The 14,096-nt window shown below is 43.8% G+C and overlaps 1 long non-coding RNA gene across 1 annotated transcript in view; it reads right to left on the bottom strand.

The window, feature by feature from the left end:
* Positions 1-5,749: 5,749 nt before the first annotated feature.
* LOC116529765 overlaps positions 5,750-14,096 on the bottom strand; it is a 13,586-nt gene continuing 5,239 nt past the window's right edge. Inside the window, exons 2-3 of the long non-coding RNA XR_004259659.1 lie at positions 9,561-12,839; positions 5,750-6,107 (exon numbers count right to left, since the gene is read on the bottom strand). This is a non-coding gene — a long non-coding RNA (uncharacterized LOC116529765). The remainder of the gene's footprint in view (positions 6,108-9,560; positions 12,840-14,096) is intronic.

The following is a 14,096-nucleotide window of genomic DNA, read 5'->3' on the forward strand; positions in this document are numbered from 1 at the left end:
CTGAAGGACTTTATATTTTTTATGCCAATGATGAATTCAAGTTACAGGATTTAAATACAAAGAGGAAAGCTCTTCCTGGGCTTCTGATGCAGGGCAGCGTCTCCAGGAAGGCAGGGTGCCCCTTCCTCAGTTTGTGTCTCCATATGATAGACTCTCCCTACCCTCTCCAGAAAGGAGCTCAGTGCCAGGAGCGTGGGAACCGGGGACAAGGCTGACGCGAGCTGCAGCGCCGCTTGGAGGCACACAGGGAAAGTGAGATGAGGTGATGGTTCTGCAGCCTCAGGACCGGACCTCAGGCTGCGCTCTGCCCTCTAGTGTCTGTAGACACTAGTTACACTTCCAAAATGCTCAGATGGGTCAGTGAGAACTTTTGAGTTACAGGTATTGATCGACTTACCACCTATGCAACTTATGACCATTTGACTTTACGACCACAATCGCTAGCCACGACTGCTCCGCGTCTGGCAGCGCAAACCTTGCCCAGCTGGGTGTACGACAGTGCGGACCAGCTTCCGGCAGCCCTACCATCTCCGCGTGCATATAGCCTACTCAACTTACGACCAAATCGTGTTACGACCGGTCCGCGGTCCCGACCGTGGTCGTAAGTCGAGCACTAGCTGTACTTAATTGAGAAAGAAACCAGAGAGAGAACTGAGAAATCGTTCAGATGGCCCGTTATTGAGACGTCAATGGGAAAGTGGGTTTCTGCTTCTTTGGATTCTCTCCTCTAGGCCAGTGGTTCCCTAGAAATTGGAAAAATAAGGCTAATACACAAAAATGCATTTAAGTTCCAGGATTGCCTTTCATACTGAGATTTCTGTTCTGCTGAATTTGGGGGGTCTTGTGAAAGTGATGGCAACTGGCAATTTTCTTTCCATGTCTCATCTCCTCTCCCAAATATTTTGGGAAGGCTTACTCATTTGTTACACACCTATTTCTAAGAACCACTGTTCCCTCCCATCAAGACAGTCTTTCCAATTCATAAGCACGGAATTACTTTCGGTTGGAATGGATGTCCAGGATCATCAGATCCAGGGAAGATAAGGTGTCTCCTCTTCATGTTACAGATTTGAGACCTAGGCAGGACCCGTGATCTCTCCGCTATGTAATTCAGTACTTTGCAGATGGCGGAAACTCAATAGGAAATGCTGTAAAGAATAAAGGTCATGGGTGGCAGATGGGGCCCAGAGCCCAGATATTCTGTCCTTTTCACCACACCGGGATCATGAGATTTCTGGAAAGACATGGGCAATCTGTTTAATTGAAAAACTGCCAGGTTTTCATAACAGGAAGGTGTTGGACTGGGACAGGAACAGCAGGAATCCAGCAGGGAGAATTGGGGTTTGTCTTGCTGAAGGTGAGCCTTGGAAAGTCTCATTAGATATTTTCATACTGCAGTGGGAGATGTGTGGGCAAGTGTTAGCGCCTCTGATGGTTTTCTCTACAGGCTGCGATATTAATGAGACTGGGGGGTTGGGAGGGGTTACTTGGTAGGGGGTACAGAGGAAGCCTTTGTGTTCTGCAGAAAGACAATGGAGACATAAAGGCCTATGAGAAATGAGAATGTTCTATACCATGGAGGGAGCAAGGGAACAGAGCCTTAAAACTAACTTTGAGGTCAAGTGCCACATGGCTTTCAGAATAACCAGGGGCTCTGAGTGCAGGGAAGTACCAAATACTTTACACTGTTAATGACTTAAAAATGCCAAGCTGTGTGCCAAAATGCCCTGCAAACAGTTCTGTGAACTTAGATTTTCATCAATTCTATATTACAGTTTCGGAAAAAAACTGTTTTCAATCATTTATTTAATGATGTTTCGTGAGGACATAGAGAAAGTGAAAGACTCATGCATTGCCAGTAGGAATATGAAATGATGCAATCTCTGTGGAAATCACTTTGGCAGTTCCTTAAAAAGTTAAATATAGAATTACCATAGGACCCAGCAACTCCATTCCTAGGTAGATTCCTAAAAGAACTGAAAAAGAGGTATTCAAACAAAAGCTTGTACACCCGTGCTCACAGCAGCACTATTTACAATAGCCAAAAATGGAAACAACCCAAAAGTCTATCAACTGGTAACTGCTTAAAGAAACCGTAGTATAGTCATACAGTGGAATATTACTGAGCCATAAACAAGAATGAAGTACTGATATGTCCTATGAGGTGGATGAAACTTGAAAACCTGCTTAGTAAAAGAAGCCATACAAAAAAGTCACTTTTTTTTTCTGAGATGAAGTCTCGCTCTGTCGCCCAGGCTGGAGTGCAGTGGCACAATCTCAGCTCATTGCAACCTCCGCCTCCCGGGTTCAAGTGATTCTCCTGAGTCAGCCTCCTGAGTAGCTGAGATTATAGACACACACCAACACGCCCAGCTTATTTTTGTATTTTTACTAGAGACAGAGTTTCGCCACATTGGTCAAGCTGGTCTTGAACTCCTGACTTCGTGATCCACCCACCTCAGCCTCCGAGAGTGCTGGGATTACAGGTATGAGCCACCACACCCAGCCTAAAAGGTCACATAATATATGATTCCACTTACATGAACTATCTAGAATAGGTAAGTCTATAGAGACAAAGATTGGTGGTTGCCAAGGACTTGGAGCAGGGGGAAGGAGGTAGACTGCTTAATGGGTAAGTGGTTCCCTTTTGGGGGCAATGAAGATGCTTTAGAACTAGACAGAGGCGATGGTTGTGCAATATTGGGAATTAGACACTGTTGTTGTTGTTGTCGTTGTTGCTGTTATTTTGAGGCAGGGTCTCGCTCTGTCGCCCAGGATGGAGTACTACGGTGCAGTCTTGGCTCACTGCAGCCTTGGCCCTCCAAGCTCAAACCACTCTCCCACCACAGCCTCCCAAGTAGCTGGGACAACAGGCATGCGCCACCACACCCAGCCAATTTGTTTATTTTTTGTAGAAACAGATCTACATACTCTTAAATCATGAAGTTGATGTTCTGTGAGCTTTACCCCAATAAAAAATGTTTAATATTTAAAAATATATTTAATAACTAGTCACTTTAATAACCCGTTACTAAAGAGATAATAAAAAGATATTGCAATCTAAGTAACTGTCATATGTTTCTCTTGAATTAAAGTTATAACCAGTCCTCCCTCTTTGGGGGTTTCACATCCAAATGTTGGTTTCACATTCTCAACCAACAGTAGATTGAAAATATTCTGAAAAAAATACCACAATACAACAATAAAAAATAATACAAATTTTAAAACAATACAGCATAGCAACTGTTGACATAGCATTTACATTGTAGTTGGTATTACAAGTAACTAGATATGACTTTAAGTATGCTGGAGGCTGTGTGCAAATGTCCTCCAAACAAGTCTATAAAGGACCGACTATAATCAGAGTTTAAAGGACTATTTTTCTTCAATTGGATGGATTAAAATCATTACCAACCTTTAATAATTCTATGACTCCTACAATTCACTTTAATGACTTATGATTATCATTGTGCAAATAATTAGGATAAATTTTAATGAAAGGCTTTCCTTGCATGTGCTGCAAATGATTGCTATGGTTAATGAAATTCACCTATTTTACAATAGTAGAAAGAGGAAAAAGTTAGAATTGATTTTTAAAAAAAGATTATTAAGACCTTTGGAAGTGGGTATTTCACTGTATTCCTGATGTCACTGACTCTTAAGATGCAAATTTTTTTCATATTTTAACATTGCTGAGATCAGGGTGCCTGTGACAGTCACCGAGACCAGGCAGCTGTCACGATGTAGCTGTAGCTGTCATTACCTGCTCTGGTTCATCTAAAAGTGCTAAATCATGTCAAGGACCTGGGGGACAATTCCAGAGTCAAGAGTGCATTCTTTAAAGAACATTCTTGATTTTGAAACATGGACATTAATGAGTCAATGTCAAAAAATGGTTCTGAAGAGTTGAATTCGGAATGTGAAGTTGTTTCAGGAATGCTTAGTTTGTTTCAATTACATTTTACTTTTCACTTTTCATATGTGTGTATACGTATACACACATACACACACAAACATGATATAGAGTAATGTTTTTGCTAAATAAGCCTTAAAAAGCTATTTCAATGAGGGCCAAATAAAAATTTAAATGATAAAAAGTATTTTATCATAATTTAATTGGCAGCATTTTTTTGTCTCCATAGAACATAAAATAACGGTGTTATATATTCAGTGATATCTTCGATATAATCAAGCATGGTGACTCTTTTGTATAAAATCTTAAATGTTTGCATTATTTTAGAAAATTATTCACAGCTCCAAATATTAAAACTGGTATACTTTTAATTTAAAGGTTAGCATATTTCAGTTTAGCTCTTTCAATGCATGTTTACTGAAACCCTGCAAAAACAAAGAGTTATATATCACATACAATGTGGAATATTAAAATATACGATAGCTCATACTCCAAAACAATTTACAGTCTGGTAGATCCATGATATTACTGATCTATGATTATGAGTTTCATTCAAAAAAGATGTACTGAGTAATTTCCATGTATCAGGTTCACTTCTAGGAACTGGAAATACAGTAGTAAACAAAACAACCTTCCTACCCTCCTTGAACTTGCATTCTAGAAGGACGACATTCTGTAAAAGGGATATGTAACAAATGTATGTAGTGCTGGACAGTGATAAAGGCTAAGAAACAAAAGTAACTGAAGACTGGAAGAGGACTGTAAATGTTGGAAGGAGACTAAAGTTTCAGGTAAGTATCTAGAAAGCCCCCACTAGGAAACCTGCAGGAAGCAGGGGCCAAAACAGATAACACGGGAAAAGAGCATTCCAGGTGGAGGGAACCTGGAAGGCCGGAAGCAGAGGCATGCCTGCATGTTAAGGAACGAGGAAGGTAGTCCAACTAGAGTGGAGAAAACGAGCGCAGCAGGTGATGGCATCAGAGAAGTCAAGAACCACCAAGTCGCGCCAAGCCCGAGGTCAGAATTAGGACTTCTGCTTTTCTTCTGAGTGGGATGAGAGTCATTTGCGATGTCTTAGCAGAGAAGTGGCTCACTTTTCATGGGTTTGCCTTGATTGCTATGTTGAGAGGAGACTGAAAGGGGGCAGGGCGTAGCCGGTAGCCAGTTAGGAGATGTCTTAGTCGAGGCCCAGCTGCTATAACAAAATGCCTGGGACTGGACAATTTCTAAACAATCAAAACTGACTCCCAAAGTTCCAGAGGCTGGGAAGTCCAAGGTCAAGGCACCAGCATATTCTGTGTCTGGTGAGGGCCTGTTTCTCATAGATGGTGCCTCCTCTGTGTCCTCAAATGGCAGGAGACAAAAGGACCTAGCTAGTTCCCTGCAGCCCTTTCATGAGGGCACTAATCCCATTCATGGGTGTAGAATCCTTATGGCCTAATCACCTCCCAAAGACCCCACCTTCTAGTACCATCAGGTTGGGGTTTAAGTTCCAACACACAGATTTCGGAGGGACACACACATTTGAACCACAGCACCAGGTGAAAGACGAGGGCACCTTGGATCATGGTGGTGTGAGTGAGGAAGGTGAGAAGTGATAGAGCTCTGAATATATACAGATTTGAGATGAAGTCTCACTCTCCCAGGCTGGAGTGCAGTGGTGCAATCTCAGATCATTGCAACCTCCACCTCCCGAGTTCAGGTGATTCTCCTGCCTCAGCCTTCCAAATATCTGGGACTACAGGCACATGCCACCACACCCAACTAAATTTTTTTTTCATATTTTTAGTAGAGACTGGTTTTCCCCATGTTATGCAGGCTGGTCTTGAACTCCTGACCTCAAGTGATCTACCCACCTTGGCCTCCCAAAGTGCTGGCATTATAGATTTGAGCCACTGCACCCAGCCAAATTCTGAACATATTTTGAAGGTAGCACCAACAGGATTTGTTGATGGATCGGAGGTGCGGCATGAAATACAGAGAGTGGTCACAGATGATACCATGGTCTTTGGTCTGAGCAAATACAATGAAGTTGTCATGAGCAGGATGAGGAAGACTCTAGGAAGCACTATCAAGATCTCAGTTTTGAACATGTTGTGTTTGAGATGCTGTGCTCTGTGAAGCAATTCCAGCAGGTCTAGAATTGGCCTGAACTTTTACTGAAATGAGAAATAGACCTGCATAGCATTGTTCCCTGGGAAGACACAGAACATATTGATTACTAGTGATGCTTTGTACCCATGGGTCTGTGGAGTTTTTGGGTGGTTTATACTACCTTGTCAGCATTGTTGATTAGTAATGGTGAGGTTAGATTGATGGTTTGCACCTGGTTTCAGTGAGGACCATCTCCTCCCTCACCCCCTAGAAGGCTCTGCCATTGGGCCCAGTTGCACAGGAGCAAGTGCCCATGTGATGCCTATGGGATAAAAGAAACCCAAGATCAGATGGGAACGGTGGCTCACACCTGTAATCCCAGCACTTTGGGAGGCTGAGGTGGGTGGATCACCTGCGGTCAGGAGTTTGAGATCAGCCTGACCAATTTGGTGAAACCCCATCTCTACTAAAAATACAAAAATTAGCTGGACGTGGTGGTGGGCACCTGTAGTCCCAGCTACTCAGGAGGCTGGGATTTGAACCCAGGAGGTGGAAGTTGCAGTGAGGCGAGATCATGCCACTGCACTCCAGCCTGGGTGATACAGCTAGACTCCTCCAAAAAAAAAACATGAGACCCAAGACAAGACTCCATTTGGGGCTCCCTGGTTGTAAGGTGTTTCGTGTACATATCAGTGGTTCCTGATCTGGGAGAGGGCATGTCCAGCACGGCCCTTCCAGAGGGAGAATAATTGGAGCTTACACCTGGCCCCTCTGGACCCCTTGCTGTGTGACACAGCCTGTTGGAAATAGATGTTTGGTGCTGCAAAGAAAAATTAGCACTGAGACAAAGTATCCTTCAGCAAGGCAATTTTTACTTCCTGGACTGCAGGAAAGGTACCCTTGCTAGTCATTGTGCACGAGAGTACAAAGGTAAACACGCAAATTTATTTCTTACACATTTGGGGTTGTCCTTACTGCTGTGTCTGATCTCTGTTGGCTGGAGTCAGACCTCACAATCTAAAGTAAAACCTGATTAGCTAACAACTTAAGACTTTTCTAAACAGGTAAAAGCAATGGAGAGCTGGGAAATGCCTGTGAGCATGTCCAGCACAGATATCTTGGTTAAAGTACAAGGACATAAAATGTACTATGTGCCTGTAAGCATGGCATGTCTAATGGCTACATAGGATAGGACTTAACAAAGAGTTATTAGCACACTTATGATTTATTCTTTAATAAGAAACCAAACTTTAAAAAGGAACTTTTCTACTTCCCACACACCCCTTGGCTGTGATGCATGCCCCTACTTCAATGCTGCTATATCGTGTCCTTTGCCTGCAGTAAACTGTGGATTGGTAAACACTGTCATTTGGTGACCTGTAAGTCTTTAGCAATGAAACTCTGCTCAACTGCCACCAATAAAGCAGATGCCAGTTAGACATTTAGGAGGTTGATTACAGAAATGGACTCTAAAGCTCCGTCAAAGATGAAGTCTATTTCTCCACTCTTTGAATTGACCAGTGACTTTGGTAATAGAATGTGGTAATAGGAACAGTGGCTAGTTCTGGGCCTAAGCCTTGTTAAGTGAAGCCAAATTCCACCTGAGGTTGCCTCCATACTTGTGTCTTAGATTGCAGTAACAAACTGCAATCTAACTTAGACATAAATTAGATGAAAGCAAAACTCACGAGCAGACTTTGGTAACCAATAGCTGAGTCCCAGCCAGTCACAGCAACTGAGCTTCAGTCAGTTACAGGTGGCCAACTGATCAGACCAGCTTCAAATATAGTGTCTGCTGATTGGTTACTGAGCTGTAACCAAACAAGCTGTTTCTGTACCTCATTTCTGTTTTCTGTCTATAAATGCTGCCTGCCTACGTTGCAAAGTAGGGCGCTCTCATGTGCGTGTTTTCTCTCTCTTCTTCTTCCTCCCCCACCCTCCCTCTCTCTGCGCCTCCCTCCCTCCCTCTCTCCCACCCTTCCTCTCCCAAGCTATCTTGCTGAAGGATGAGACATGTGCAGCAGAGTGGAATCAGCTCAGTTTTCCCAGCTAAGGCCCCATGCATTTGAGAAAGCCCAGCGAAGATTACTCAAGCCACTCAGCAAACCCACAGCCGACAATAGATGCATAAATGAGCTTCGCCAAGCCCAGCACAAATCATCTGAACTGCCCAGCTGGTCCACATACTGTAAGCAAAAAGAATAGTTTGTTATTATATGCACCTAACGTTTTGTTATGGTTGTATGTTATACAACATTATTGTGGCAATGGGTAACGGACACATATGTTCAAGTAGGGATGTCAAGCAGGCAGTTGGATGCATGGCTCTGAGGGTCAGGTGAGAAGTCCAAGCCGGAGGAAATTGTGAGAGCAGTCAGCAACATGGTAGACACAGCTGCTCCACCTAGATTCCCTGCAGTACCTTGTTTTCTTTTCTGAGAGCCCCACTCATGCTTTTGCTTCTAACACCCAGCACCTGTGTCTTTTTGGAGACTCCCCTTTAGGCTTTTAGAGCTGCTTTTCCCTCCACAATTAGAAAACGAGATATACTTGGAAAATGACTTCCCTCCGGGACAGCAGTCCCCAACCTTTTGGGCACCAGAGACCGGTTTTGTGGGAGACAGTTTTTCCATGGACTGCTATACAATTTTTTTTTTGTTGTTCTCATTTTGCTTTCAGTTTCAATGTCCTCTTGAGCAGATGAAAAGACAACAGACCAGTCCTGGGAGGGGGCGGGCAGGGCCGAGGGAGCTGAGCCAGGGCAGGCGGAGAGGAAGGGAGAGGAGAGAGGAAAGGAGAGGAGGGCGCTGGGCTGCTGGGGGAAGGGGGTCCTGCAATACAACACCTGGTCCAAGGAATGTTCCACCTCTAACTGAAAAAAAGAAATAGCAAGAGTGACCGCTTTTTTCCTTTTTAAAAGTTTATTTTAAAAACAAGAAGAGGGCCGAGGGTGGGAGAAAATGAATTGCTTTATCTTCAGAGAGGCAGGTTCAGGAAGGCTGGGGGGTAAAGAATAGACTTTTATATATATATATATATATATATATAATTTTATAAGTTCTGCTTTGTTCTTTGTGTTTTTTAATTTTAAAGGGTTTTTTTTGGCAGAGATTTAGATCTCGCTGTCTTCTCTGGCTGGCTCAACATGAAGGATCCCAATTTTGAAAGAAAAGGCATGTGAGACACAGAGCGGGCCAGAGAGTGAGGGACCGGCACGCCCCCAAGCCCCCCGCCCCACGTGCCGTGAGGGCTCCCTGATACTCCCCGTGGCAGCCATCGCTCTCCAAACAAAACAGAAGCCCCCAAACAGAACAAAATGGAAAAAAAAATATTTTTCGCAGATGAAGAAGTTCACATTCATTTGATTCTTTGAGCCTGCAGAGAGGGAAGAGATAGGAATCGGTCACCACGGGGAGGGGAGGGTGGGAGACTGGGGGGCAGAAGAGAGGAGGGGGGTGGTTTTGGGGATGATTCAAGCACATTGCATTTATTGTGCACTTTATTTTTATTATTATTACATTGAAATCTATAATGAAATAATTACACAACTCACCATAATGTAGAATCAGCGGGAGCCCTGAACTTGTTTTCCTGCAACTAGATGGTCCCATCTGAGGATGATAGGAGACAGTGACAGATCATTAGGCGCTAGATTACCATAAGGAGCGTGTAACCTAGATCCATCACATATGCAGTTCACAATAGGGTTTGTGCTTCTATGAGAATCTGATGCCACTGCTGATCTGACAGGAGGTGGAGCTCAGCTTCACTCTCTGGCCCGCTGTTCATCTTCTGCTGTGCAGCTCAGTTCCTAACAGGCCATGAACAAGTACCAGTCTCTGGTTCAGAGGTTGGGGATTCCTGTGCTATAAGACAGGAGGTGGAGCTCAGGCAGTAATGCGAGGGATTGGGAGTGACTGCAAATACAAATGAAGCTTCCCTTGCTTGCTCATCTACCACTCACCTCCTGCTGTACAGCGCAGTTCCTAACAGGCCACAGACAGGTACCGGTTCGTGGCCCACGGTTTGGAGACCCCTGTTCTAGGACGATCCTTGGCCAGTGACACACAGGCACAGGGTACAGAGCAGAAGGTGTATGAAAGCCTAGTTCTCTTGTTCCAAAAAACTCTGGGCATACCTTAAGCCCCAGGGTTTCTGTACACCCAGGATTGGGTTAAAACCACCACCCTTTGCAAAGCCTGCCTGAGATGATACCTTTGCTGGGCTTCCTCTCCTCTGTATACGTGTCTCTCTGCCTTACCAGTCCGGGGAGTATTTCCTTAAAATATCATGTGCATACAAATCAGGCTCTGCTTCTGGGTCACCCACCCTAAGACAACACATAAGTAATATTTGAAGCCATAAGTCTAGATGAGCTATCGATAAGATTAGCAAGGAACTTGATATTCATAGTTATTCTCTATATTTAGCATTTTAAGACATTTTGATTTGTTTAAATTTTGCATTCCTTTTTAAAATTTTGGAACCAAGGCAATTCTGAATGTTGCTAAGTATAAAGTCTGCCCTTGCACTGATGAATTTATGGAGCAAATATTCAAGATTCTGTCAGAGTCGGATTTGCTAACCAGGTTACGATCCCCTTGATAACATATTGGCTTCTGGATGCAAATATAAAAATAGAGGGATGGGAGTGTGTGAGACTGTGTGCAAGTGTGTGAGTGTGTGTGTATGTGTGAGTGTGTGTGTGTGCATGTGTGTGAGAGTGTGTGTGCAGACACTTCCGTTGAGGCAGGAATAAAGGTGTCCTATGCATGTTATTGGCCATCAGACCAAGTGAGAAACAGCCCCTATGGACCTAGAGAATACATTCCAGATTCTGGAATGTTTTGCACAGTACCTAAGAGTAATATGGTAAAGCTCCAGAAAGAAAAAATGACCACAAATACACATCATTCAAAAATATTTATTTTAGGTCATTTACAATATAACTGTCAATGCACATGTAGGATGAACTTATCAGACATGATTCTGCCCTCTCTGCCCTTAAAAGTTGATCGGCTGATGAGGGGAAGAGAGATAGGCATTAAATAATTACCTAGATAATCATTTACTTATTATTTGTGTTTGAAAGAAAAAGTACAAGGCATTCTTAGGGTAAATAACTGGGGACTAACCCTCTGGGTTAGTAACTGGGGGAAGCACTCTTTGGCTTGTCCAACCCGTCGCCACACTCTGAGCTCCCCGGAACAGAGACTCTGTCTTGCTGATCCTCCATCACAATGCTAGATTTGTGGCACTTTAAAAATGTTTGTTGAATGGATGCATGAGGATAGTAGGGAGGATGAGAATAAAGGCTGTGATAAGGAGACCTAGGAGAAGAGATTTCAACGTAAGTTGAAGCCAGATCATGGAAGACCTTAAGTATCATTTGAAAAAGTTTGGACTTCATCATGTGGGACATGGGAGCCACTAAAAGTGTCTGAGCCAGACTGATGTGATTAGAGCTGTGTTTCATGAAGGTAACACTGGAGAGGCTGGGGGCAGGGAGCCAGCTGGGAAGTTGCTTAGATTGGTGGTAGTAGAAAGGGATGGGAAGGAGGGAACAGCTACAAGGGGACGATTGGCTGCAGCAGACCCTGAGAACTGTTTCAAGTGAGAGATTTGCTCTGGGGCATTTGCCACTAGAGGCTGCAGTTCACATAAACTCTCTGTAATGTTTCCTAAGAATTCTCCAGAGGCTCATGAGTTTTCTAGTTAGGTAATTAAGGAATAGTTATGTTCTCAAGAGAATAGCTGAATGCCCTAGATAATTTCTCCAGTTTTGATTTAGCAAATGGGTGAGATAACTATGCCATCCTTCCTTTTTGGCTGATGCCCACTTCCTTCAGACTAAACAACCATTTAATCACACTGCAGCAATATCAGTCACCTGTGGTGTCTTTAGAAGCTTCACTATGTCAGCTCCTGGATTTGGGCTTCCCTTTATCAACTAGAGTGAATGGTTCATTTTTATTGCTCTCCTACTAGCTGTAATTGCCAATACTGTAGATGATGTCATGGGTTTGTTTGTTCATTAAAAGTAATTAAGCCTGAAAGAAAAGGGAGCATACCAAAAACTTATGCTATATTGCAAATTTTATATCCGAAGTCAGGAATGAGAAAATTTAAGATTCTCCAGGCACTCGAATGTTAATTTCTCTGCCCTACATATGTTTCAAAAGATATTTCAAATCTGATCCTGAATCCGAACTAATCATCCATAATGTGGGTGGGTTAGCAGGAGCATAATTTATCTTCTGGTTTGTTAATTTCATAAACAATATTTATGAGTAATTATTCTGTGCACTCATGAACATTTATGAGGGTCTATTATGTGCCAAACTCTTCTATATTTTATAACTTTATGTACCTAAAGCTTTCACCTTCACACAACTCCTGCAAGATGCTGTGTTATTATCTCTATGTTACAGCTGAAGAAACAGGCTGAGTGGTTCAGTGACTTGCCCGAGGCCACACAGCTCTTCGGTGATGGAGCCTGTCGGAAATTGGAGTTACCTTGGCTCCAATCCCCACTCCACTATCCTGCCTTTCTCTAAGATTGAACCAGAGCTCCACAACTCAGCAAAAAGGTTGACAGTCTTCTCTAATATAGGCGAATAAAATAAAAGCTGTCTTTCATGCTGCCCTGTCATCAAAGCAGAGAGCAAGCCTCAGTGAGTTTACCAGTTTGAATGAGCAAAAAACCCTGATTCCCAACAGCAAACAGATATGACCACTGTTGAGAAACATTAAGTTTACCCTGCCCCCATGGTTATCTTGTGGAAGATACTTTTAGTGTGTAATTAGTGGTAGGCAGGTAACAGCTGCCTACCTAGTATATTTGTATATGTGTAGCAAAGAAACACGTGGATGACTCTCTGCGCTGGGTTTTTAGTCTGGAGACCTGTCAGCCCCGCAGGCTCTCAGGCTGCTGGTCCCCAGGATAGATCCACTCTGTTGTGCTGTCTTGGTATCTGCCTCTCAAATAACTTCAGCGCCATCTGGGTGGGGGTCTCCCAACCGAGCTGGTTCTTGGTAAGAGGCGCCCAAGTGTGGAGACTCAAACCCGGGATGAAGGGTTGCCTGACCAATGGAAAAAGAGGCTAAGCTGAAGGTATCTCGGGAATGTTTGAAAAGAATCCCCCAGGTGAGTTAGGGGGAGCCGCAGGAAGCCCGGAGGGGAGACTCCCAGGTGAATTAGGGAGAACCTTGAAGTAGACCAAGAACGTTTGCAAAAATCTCCCAAGGTTAGTTGGGGGAACTCGGAATTAGCCCAAGAACATTTGAAAAAAATCTCCCAGGGTGGCAGCTGGGGGAACTCAGTCATATTGGGGTAACATGGGACAAAGGTCAAGCAAACGCAAGGTTTATTTGGTGTGGTCCGTTTGGACCTTTGGTGTGTTTTGCCCTGGAGCTGTTTCAGACAGAAGATGGGGAAAAGGATTCAGGAGAAAATTCAGTAGAAGAGAAGGAGTATGTAAAGAAATTATGGAGCAAAAAGATGAAAAGTCAAATGAGGAAAAGGTGTGCCCATCAGCCCCCCTCAGTATCTTGCAGAGAGATGGCCAGAGCCTCCTGATATTTCTACCTCTGCTTCTGTTGGCGTGTGTACTCCTAGAACTATGGTAACCGGTTCGGGTGCTTATACTCCTGTATCTATGGTAACCAGTTCTATCCAAGCTGGAATTCAACAAATGGGAAGTGAGGGAGATTTAGAGACATGGCAATTTCCAGTTGTTATACACCCTCAAGATCAGCAAGGGCAAGTACGGGTTGCATTTGAACCCCTTCCCTTCAAACTGTTAAGAGATTAAACAGGCCATCAGTCAGTATGGGCCTGAGTCTCCGTTTGTGCGAGGATGATCGAAGAATGTAGCTTTTTTTTTTTTAATTGTATTTGGGCTCTGGGGTCCATGTGCACATCCTGCATCCTGCAGGATTATTGCATAGGTACTTACCTGCCATGGTGGTCTGCTGTCTCCATTCCCCACCCCCCCCCCCCCCCCCTTCCCCCCCCCCACATCAGGTATTTTTCCCAGTGTTATCCCTACCCATAATCCCTGCCCCCACCCCCTCCCCTTCCCCCCAC

This window comes from Sapajus apella, unplaced genomic scaffold, assembly GCF_009761245.1.
Source record: "Sapajus apella isolate SASKATOON/1434 unplaced genomic scaffold, GSC_monkey_1.0 scaffold63, whole genome shotgun sequence".
Taxonomy (NCBI): domain Eukaryota; kingdom Metazoa; phylum Chordata; class Mammalia; order Primates; family Cebidae; genus Sapajus; species Sapajus apella.